The following is a 10253-nucleotide window of genomic DNA, read 5'->3' as shown; positions in this document are numbered from 1 at the left end:
ACACTACGCCTCCGTAACTTACGGCGCAAACTCGCTGAGGATTCGAATATACGCCAGGTAAGATACGGCGGCGTAATGTATCTCTGATACGCTGCCCCGATCCAAATGTATGTGGCTCTGGCCCAATGTTTCTATGTCTTTATATCAGAGGATGTGTAGCTAGGGGGATCCTCAATACTCTTCTCTCCTTTACAAGAAATAAAAGACTCCTCTTACCCGGTGATGTAAGAGCCGGCTGGCTCGCCAATATGACGTCCTTGTAGAGATCCTAGTCTACTTCTAAATACTCCGGCCTAGATTCACGTACGGCAGTTCTACGTTGCGCGGGCGTAGCGTATCGTATTTACGCTACGCCGCCGCAACTTAGAGAGGTAAGTGCTGTATTCACAAAGCACTTGGGGCCAGAATCACATAGAAGTGCGGCGGCGTAACGTATCGTAGATACGTTACACCGCCGCAAGTTTTCATCGCAAGTGCCTGATTCACAAAGCACTTGCAATGAAAACCTACGCCGAAGGCCTCCGGCGTAAGCCCGCGTAATTCAAAGGGGCGTGTGCCATTTAAATTAGGCGCGCTCCCGCGCTGGACCTACTGCGCATGCTCCATTTCGAAATTCCCGCCGTGCTTTGCGCGAAGTGCCGTCATTTTTTCCGAACGGCGACGTGCATAGAGTACTTCCGTATTCCCGGATGTCTTACGCAAGAAATTTTTTTTTTGAATTTCGACGCGGGAACGACGGCCATACTTTAACATGGGCTGTGTAAAGTTAGGGCAGCTAAAACGACGACTAACTTTGCGACGGGAAACTAGACGAGCAGCGACGTAGCGAACGCGAAAAACCGGTGTGGATCGCCGTAAGTACTAATTTGCATACCCGACGCTGGTTTACGACGCAAACTCCCCCCAGCGGCGGCCGCGGTATTGCATCCTAAGATCCGACAGTGTAAAACAATTACACCTGTCGGATCTTAGGGCAAACTATGCGTAACTGATTCTATGAATCAGTCGCATAGTTAGGAAGCCCCTAAAACAGAGATACGACGGCGTATCAGGAGATACGCTGTCGTATCTCTTTTGTGAATCTGGCCCTAGCATCCTAAGTTGCGGCGGCGTAGCATAGATGGGCCGGCGTAAGCGCGCGTAATTCAAAGTAGGCTGATAGGGGGCGTGTTGTATTTAAATGAGGCTTGACCCCATGTAGATGCATGGCCGAACGAACGAATGCTCAGTATCACGTCGTATTTAGGCCCAAAGATACGTCGGCTCAATGCCTGTGACGTGAACGTAACTTACGCACAGCCCCATTCGCGTACGACTTACGCAAACGACGCAAAAAGATACGCTTGTTCCGACGTTCATACTTTGCATGGGCTACGCCACCTAGAGAGATGCTTTATCTTTACACCGGCGTATGTCTTACGTAAACGGCGTAACTAATTGCGACGGGCGTACGTACGTTCGAAGGGCTGAATTCAGGCCACGGGCCTTGTTTGACACCTGTGCCTTATAGGAACCTAACATTCTATGTCCTTATATCAAAGGGTGTTTGTATCTAGGTGGATCCCAATACAAGAAATGGAAGTCTTACCCGGTGATCTGAGGGCCGGCTGGCTCGCCATTATTACGTCCTTCTACAGATCCTTGTGTCCTTCTATATACTCCCACTCCTCCATGGATGGCAACACCGCACCATCCTGTGCAATGACATCATCACCAGATTCATTTCATGAGGGCCGGGGGCCTGTAAGACACACAGGGACTGAGTGAAAGTGTTGGCCTATGGATTATGTTATCCTTAGCTAGTGTGTAGGGCAGGGGTCTCCAAACTTTTCAAACAAAGGGCCAGTTTATTGTCCTTCAGACTTTAGGAGGGCCAGATTGTGGCCAGCGGGGGGCAGAACATGACCCAGGCCCAGCATGGGAGAATATAAATATGGCCTCAGGGTTGGTGGTCAGTAGGAGGAATAGTATCCCATCATTGATATCAGTAGAAGAAATAGTGCCCCCTTGTAGGTGTCAGTGGGAGGAATAGTGCCTAGGGGTGCAACCGATCACAGTTGATCCGTGATCCGAACGGGTCACCCCCTTCGGATCGGAACACACTGTGATCCGCGGATTGCCGCGGCTCCGGAGCTAGGCCGAAGCCGCGGCCTTTCCTAATGTTATGTCCGCGGCTCCGGAGCTAGGCCGAAGCCGCGGTCTTTCCTAGCGTTATGGCCGCGGCTTCGGCCTACCTCCGGAGCCGCAGGAATAACATTAGGAAAGGCCGCGGCTTCGGCCTAGCTCCGGAGCCGCAGGAATAACTTTAGGAAAGGCCGCGGCTTCGGCCTAGCTCCGGAGCCGCGGCCATCTTGGTTCACCCGGCGGCGGCCCTCCTCTGTTTACACCCACAGAGGAGGAGCCCGCACTCGTGGGGAAGAAGCACACGCTGTCTGTACTGCCCGAGGGGGGTCTCTTGCCCCTAGAGGAGGGGGGTCTCTTGCCCCTAGAGGAGGGGGGGTCTCTTGCCCCTAGAGGAGGGGGGTCTCTTGCCCCTAGAGGAGGGGGGGTTTCTTGCCCCGAGAGGAGGGGGGGGTCTCTTGCCCCGAGAGGAGGGGGGTCTCTTGTACTGAGAGGAGGGGGGGTGTTTGCACCAAGGGGGTACTATAGTTGGTGGGGGGGTGAACAGTGGGGGGGGATGTGTATATTACAGTGGGGGGGGGAGATGTGTATATTACAGTGGGGGAGAATTTTTTATTTTTTATTTGCCGATCCGAAAAATGATCCGATCCGTGACTCCTGATCCGAGGAACGATCCGAACCGTGAGTTTTTTGATCCGTTGCACCCCTAATAGTGCCTCATATCAGTTGGAGGAATAGTGCCCCAAGGCCTGGATAAAGGCTAGCAAAGGGCCACATCTGGCCCTCAGGCCGCAGTTTGAAGACCACTGGGGTAGGGGGTGGCAGTGAAGGAACACAAAGGAGGAACACAAGAGTTTAAACTGAGCCCAGTGCTTCCTGATGATCCATACGGACTATGGGGGCCGTTTTACAGATTCCCTGAAGGAGAAGACCAATAAAGTGAATCCAAACCCAAAAACGGAAAGGGTATTATATTCGTGATTCTGCCAGGAACACACTTCCTGTTCCAGGATGACAACGCTCGCTCCCCGTACTCTATAGATCAGTGGTCTCCGAACTGTGGCCCGGGGGCCAGATGCGGCCCTTTGCTTGCTTTTATGTGGCCCTTGGGGCACTATTTCATCCACTGATACCAACAATGGGGCGTAATTCCCCTCACTGACATCAATATAGGGGAACAATGCCTCCCAATGACACCAATGATTGGGCACAATTTCTCCCAATGACACCTATGATGGGACACCATTCCTCCCAATGACACCTATGATGGGACATCATTCCTCCCAATGACACTAACAATGGGGCCCAATGACTCCAATGATGGGACATAATTCTCCCAACGACTCCAATAATGGGACACGATTCTCCCAATGACACCAACAATGGGGTCCAACAACACAAATGATGGGACACCATTCCTCCCAATGACACTTATGATGGGGAACAATTTCTCCCAATGACACTAACAATGGGGCCCAATGACTCCAATGATGGGACATAATTCTCCCAACGACACCAACAATGGGGTCCAACAACACAAATGATGGGACACCATTCCTCCCAATGACACCTCTGATGGGGAACAATTTCTCCCAATGACACTAACAAAGGGGCCCAATGACTCCAATGATGGGACATAATTCTCCCAATGACTCCAATGATGGGACATAATTCTCCCAACAACACAAACAATGGGGTCCAACAACACAAATGATGGGACACTATTCCTCCCAATGACACCTATGATGGGGAACAATTTCTCCCAATGACACTAACAATGGGGCCCAATGACTCCAATAATGGGACATAATTCTCCCAACGACACCAACAATGGGGTCCAACAACACAAATGATGGGACACCATTCCTCCCAATGACACCTCTGATGGGGAACAATTTCTGCCAATGACACTAACAAAGGGGCCCAATGACTCCAATGATGGGACACAATTCTCCCAACGACACCAACAATGGGGTCCAACAACACAAATGATGGGACACTATTCCTCCCAATGACACCTATGATGGGGAACAATTTCTCCCAATGACACTAACAATGGGGCCCAATGACTCCAATGATGGGACATAATTCTCCCAATGACACCAACAATGGGACATTGTTTATTCCCACTGTCGTCTGGACCTTTTCTACTCTCAATGGCCACAATCCGGCCCCCCTAAACTCTGAAGGAAGCGATCGTAGATAACAGAGGGAGAAAAGTCTATTGGGCCAGATCCACGAAGCAGTTACGTCGGTGTATCTATTGATGCGCCGCGTAACTTCTAGGTTGCTCCGGCGTATCTTTGTTTTGTATCCACAAAACAAGATACGACTGAATGGGGGCTTGATCCGACTGACGTACATCTTAGTACGCCGTCGGATCTAAGGTGCATATTTACGCAGGCCGCTAGGTGGCGCTTCCGTTGATTTCCGCGTCGAGTATGCAAATTAGCTAGATACGCCAATCCACAAACGTACGTCCGCCCGGCGCATTTTTTACGTCGTTTACGTAAGGCTTTTTTCGGCGTAACGTTACCCCTGCTCTATGAGGCGTACGCAATGTTAAGTATGGACTTAGGGCCCGCGTCGAATTTTCCGTCGTGTACGTCGTTTGCGTAAAACGTTCGCGAATAGGGCTTTGCGTATATTACGTTCACGTCAAAAGCATTGACTATTTGCGACGTGATTTCGAGCATGCGCACTGGGATACCCCCACGGGCAACGCATGCGCCGTTCAAAAAATACGTCATTTACGTCGGGTCAAGTAGAATTTACATAAAACACGCCCACATCTTTATCATTTGAATTCCGCGCCCTTACGCCGGCAGATTTACGCTACGCTGCCGTAACTTTAGAGGCAAGTGCTTTGTGAATACAGCACTTGCCTCTCAAAGTTGCGGCGGCGTAGCGTTACTACGATACGCTACGCCCATTTAAAGTTACGCCGATCTACGTGGATCTGGCCCATAATGTTCAGATCCTGCCGATATGGATGAAAGTCCGGAGTTTGGGTGAATGTCTGAACAAGAAACGTTCGGTCCAAACTGGGGGCTCATCCCTACGGGTGAGAACTATAATAAGGAAGACATATGATGATGTGTTGGGGGTGACTTGTAACTAGGGTTGTCCCGATACCACTTTTTTAGGACCGAGTACGAGTACCGATACTTTTTTCAAGTAGTCGCCGATACCGAATACCGATACTTTTTTTAAATGTGTCCCCAAATGCAGCCATGTCCCCCCCATGTGCAGCCATGTCCCTCTAGCCATGTCCCTCACATATGCAGCCATGTCCCTCTAGCCATGTCCCTCACATATGCAGCCATGTCCCTCTAGCCATGTCCCTCACATATGCAGCCATGTCCCTCTAGCCATGTCCCTCACATATGCAGCCATGTCCCTCTAGCCATGTCCCTCACATATGCAGCCATGTCCCTCTAGCCATGTCCCTCACATATGCAGCCATGTCCCTCTAGCCATGTCCCTCACATATGCAGCAATGTCCCTCTAGCCATGTCCCTCACATATGCAGCAATGTCCCTCTAGCCATGTCCCTCACATATGCAGCCATGTCCCTCTAGCCATGTCCCTCACATATGCAGCAATGTCCCTCTAGCCATGTCCCTCGATGCGGAGGCGCGATGCGGCGGCAGCGGCGGGGGGGAAAGGGGGGGGAAAGTATTCTATTTAGGTATCGGGGGTATTTGCGCGAGTACGAGTACTCCCGCAAATACTCGGTATCGGTCCCGATACCGATACTGGTATCGGTATCTGGACAACCCTACTTGTAACAATAAAAAAAAAATAATAATAATAATAATAATAATAATAATGGTAGAAAGTGTTGGAGGTGATCAGTGTCAGTGATAATAGAAGTTACGCCGGGGGGTGATCATAATATTAAAGATCAGCGATATTAGTGTCATGATCATTAATAAAAATAATTAGTGATGAAAATAATAAAAATAATAGTAATTATAGTAATAATGATAATCAGTGATAATAATAATAATAATAATAATAATAATAGCAGTGATCAGCTATGATAATAATGATAAAGGTGATCAGTAATAATAATAATAATAGTAATATTAATCAATAATAATAATAATCAGCAATGATAATAATAATATTAGTGATTGGTAATAAAAATAATAATAATGGTGATCAGTAATATTAATAATCAGTGATGATGATGATAATAATAATATTAAATATAATTTCGATCAGTAATAATAATAATACTTAGCAATGATAATATTAATAATCAACGATGATGATGATAATAATAATAATATGAATATTGATCAGTAATAATAATAATATTGATCAGTAATAATCATAATACTTAGCAATGATAATAATAATAATAATAATAATAATGGTGGTTGGTCATAATAATAATACAAAATAATAATAACAACCAGTGATGTTAATAATAATAATAATAATAATAATGGTGGTCAGTGATAATACTAATCAGAGATGATGATGATAATAATAATATGAATATTGATCAGTAATAATAATAATATTAATAATAAAACTTAGCAATGATCAGCGATGATGATTATAGTAATAATATCAATATTGATCATTAATAATAATAATATTGATCAGTAATAATAATGATGATCTGTAATAAAAATAATACTTAGCAATGATAATAAATATAATAATAATGGTGATTGGTCATAATAATAATAAAAAATAATTATAATCAGTGATGTTAATAATAATGACGATCAGTCATTATATTAAAAATAATAATGGTGATCAGCGATAATAATAATAATCAGTGATGATGATGATATTAATAATATCAATATTGATCAGTAATAATAATAATAATCAGCAATGATAATAATAATAATGGTAATTGGTAATAATAATACAAATAATAATCAGTGCTGGTAATAATAATAATGGTGATCAGTAATTATATTAAAAATAATAATGGTGATCAGTGATAATAATAATCAGTGATGATGATGATGATAATAATAATAATATGAATATTGATCAGTAATAATAATAATATTAATAATAATGGTGATTAGTGATGATGATAATAATAATAATAATAATAATAATAATATTATTAATAATAATGATCAGTAATTATGATAATGATATTTTCGATTTGTAATAATATTAATGGTGATCGGTCATAGCAAATAATAATGATAATAAGGAGTGCTGTGTTGTGGGGTGATCAGTGATGGTAATAATATAAAAAATAATGATGATCAATAATAATACTTATTATGGTAATAATAATAATAATGGCGATAATCAGTAATTATAATAAAAATAATAATGGTGATTAGTGATGATAATAATAATCAGTAATTATGATAATATTGGCGATTGGTAATAATATTAATAGTGATGAGAAATAATAATATGAATAATAATGATGATAAGAAGTACTGTGCGATTAGTGATAGTATTAATAATAATAATGGTGATCAGTGATGATAATACTAAGAATATTGATCAGTAATAATGATATTGGTGATTGATCGGTGATAATCATGATGATCGGGGACACAGTGCTGTGTTATGGGGAGATCGGTGTCGGGGGTGATGAGATGATGATGACGGCCCCCCTCCCCCCTTACCCCGGTGTGTATATATAAATATAAATATATACAGCTCCCCCAGTGACGTCACTCTCCGTGCTACACGCCGGACACTTCCGATCATTGTGAGGTGGGCGGGGCGGGACGGCAATAGTGGGCGGGCCGGGGAGGGAGGGCGCTGTGCGCATGTGTGTGAGAGATGAGAGTATAGAGAGGGAGGAGGGGGAGTGATGACAGAAGAGGGAACCTCCATAGTGACAGCCCTGATCTATATACAGTATATACACAGTGGTGATCTCTACACCAATGAGACAGAACATTATGACAGGATAAAGGAATACTGCTGGAAATATCTGGTTACTATGATATCTGGAAGTGGGTGGGATATATAAGATAGCGAGTGAACATGTTGTCCCTGAAGTTGATGTGGTGAATGGAGAAGTAATGTCCCTGGCAGTGTATGGTGGGGCTGTCAGGGTGTCCATGGTGATCCGCAGCCAAGAGCGGAAGGAGGTGATCTTCTCTAATGGTTTGAGGAACACGACGACTCCTTCTCCCGATCCCATCCGTCTGTCCGTCAATCCATCCATTTATTCGTCCGTCCGTCTGTTCTTCCATCGATCCCTCCATTCGTCTGTCCATCGATCCATCCATTCGTCTGTCCATCGATCCATCCATTTGTCTGTCCATCGATCCATCCATTCGTCTGTCCATCGATCCATCCATTTGTCTGTCCATCGATCCCTCCATTCGTCTGTCCATCGATCCATCCATTCGTCCGTCCATCGATCCCTCCATTCGTCCGTCCATCGATCCCTCCATTCGTCCGTCCATCGATCCCTCCATTCGTCCGTCCATCGATCCCTCCATTCGTCCGTCCATCGATCCCTCCATTCGTCCGTCCATCGATCCATCCATTCGTCCATCGATCCCTCCATGCGTCCGTCCATCGATCCCTCCATTCGTCCGTCCATCGATCCCTCCATTCGTCCGTCCATCGATCCCTCCATTCGTCCGTCCATCGATCCATCCATTCGTCCGTCCATCGATCCATTCATTCGTCTGTCCATCGATCCCTCCATTCGTCCGTCCATCGATCCATCCATTCGTCCGTCCATCGATCCATTCATTCGTCTGTCCATCGATCCCTCCATTCGTCCGTCCATCGATCCCTCCATTCGTCCGTCCATCGATCCCTCCATTCGTCCGTCCATCGATCCATCCATTCGTGCGTCCATCGATCCCTCCATTCGTCCGTCCATCGATCCCTCCATTCGTCCGTCCATCGATCCATCCATTCGTCCGTCCATCGATCCATCCATTCGTCCGTCCATCGATCCCTCCATTCGTCCGTCCATCGATCCATCCATTCGTCCGTCCATCGATCCATCCATTCGTCCGTCCATCGATCCATCCATTCGTCCGTCCATCGATCCATTCATTCGTCTGTCCATCGATCCCTCCATTCGTCCGTCCATCGATCCCTCCATTCGTCCGTCCATCGATCCCTCCATTCGTCCGTCCATCGATCCATCCATTCGTCCGTCCATCGATCCCTCCATTCGTCCGTCCATCGATCCATCCATTCGTGCGTCCATCGATCCCTCCATTCGTCCGTCCATCGATCCATCCATTTGTCCATCGATCCCTCCATTCGTCCGTCCATCGATCCCTCCATTCGTCCGTCCATCGATCCATCCATTCGTCCGTCCATCGATCCCTCCATTCGTCCGTCCATCGATCCATCCATTCGTCCATCGATCCCTCCATGCGTCCGTCCATCGATCCCTCCATTCGTCCGTCCATCGATCCCTCCATTCGTCCGTCCATCGATCCCTCCATTCGTCCGTCCATCGATCCATCCATTCGTCCGTCCATCGATCCATTCATTCGTCTGTCCATCGATCCCTCCATTCGTCCGTCCATCGATCCATCCATTCGTCCGTCCATCGATCCATTCATTCGTCTGTCCATCGATCCCTCCATTCGTCCGTCCATCGATCCCTCCATTCGTCCGTCCATCGATCCCTCCATTCGTCCGTCCATCGATCCCTCCATTCGTCCGTCCATCGATCCATCCATTCGTGCGTCCATCGATCCATCCATTCGTCCGTCCATCGATCCATCCATTCGTCCGTCCATCGATCCCTCCATTCGTCCGTCCATCGATCCCTCCATTCGTCCGTCCATCGATCCATCCATTCGTCCGTCCATCGATCCATTCATTCGTCTGTCCATCGATCCCTCCATTCGTCCGTCCATCGATCCATCCATTCGTCCGTCCATCGATCCATTCATTCGTCTGTCCATCGATCCCTCCATTCGTCCGTCCATCGATCCCTCCATTCGTCCGTCCATCGATCCCTCCATTCGTCCGTCCATCGATCCATCCATTCGTGCGTCCATCGATCCCTCCATTCGTCCGTCCATCGATCCCTCCATTCGTCCGTCCATCGATCCATCCATTCGTCCGTCCATCGATCCATCCATTCGTCCGTCCATCGATCCCTCCATTCGTCCGTCCATCGATCCATCCATTCGTCCGTC

At 46.6% G+C, this 10253-nt stretch overlaps 1 long non-coding RNA gene across 1 annotated transcript in view; it reads right to left on the bottom strand.

The window, feature by feature from the left end:
• Positions 1-7831, bottom strand: part of LOC120909405 — an 8492-nt gene extending 661 nt beyond the window's left edge. The window contains exons 1-2 of the long non-coding RNA XR_005741259.1: positions 7746-7831; positions 1589-1741 (exon numbers count right to left, since the gene is read on the bottom strand). This is a non-coding gene — a long non-coding RNA (uncharacterized LOC120909405). The remainder of the gene's footprint in view (positions 1-1588; positions 1742-7745) is intronic.
• Between the last annotated feature and the right edge of the window lie 2422 nt (positions 7832-10253).

The sequence above is a fragment of the Rana temporaria genome, chromosome 8, assembly GCF_905171775.1.
Source record: "Rana temporaria chromosome 8, aRanTem1.1, whole genome shotgun sequence".
In the NCBI taxonomy this organism is placed as follows: domain Eukaryota; kingdom Metazoa; phylum Chordata; class Amphibia; order Anura; family Ranidae; genus Rana; species Rana temporaria.
Note: the sequence above shows the minus strand (reverse complement) of the source record. Positions and strands in the feature narration are given on the sequence as shown.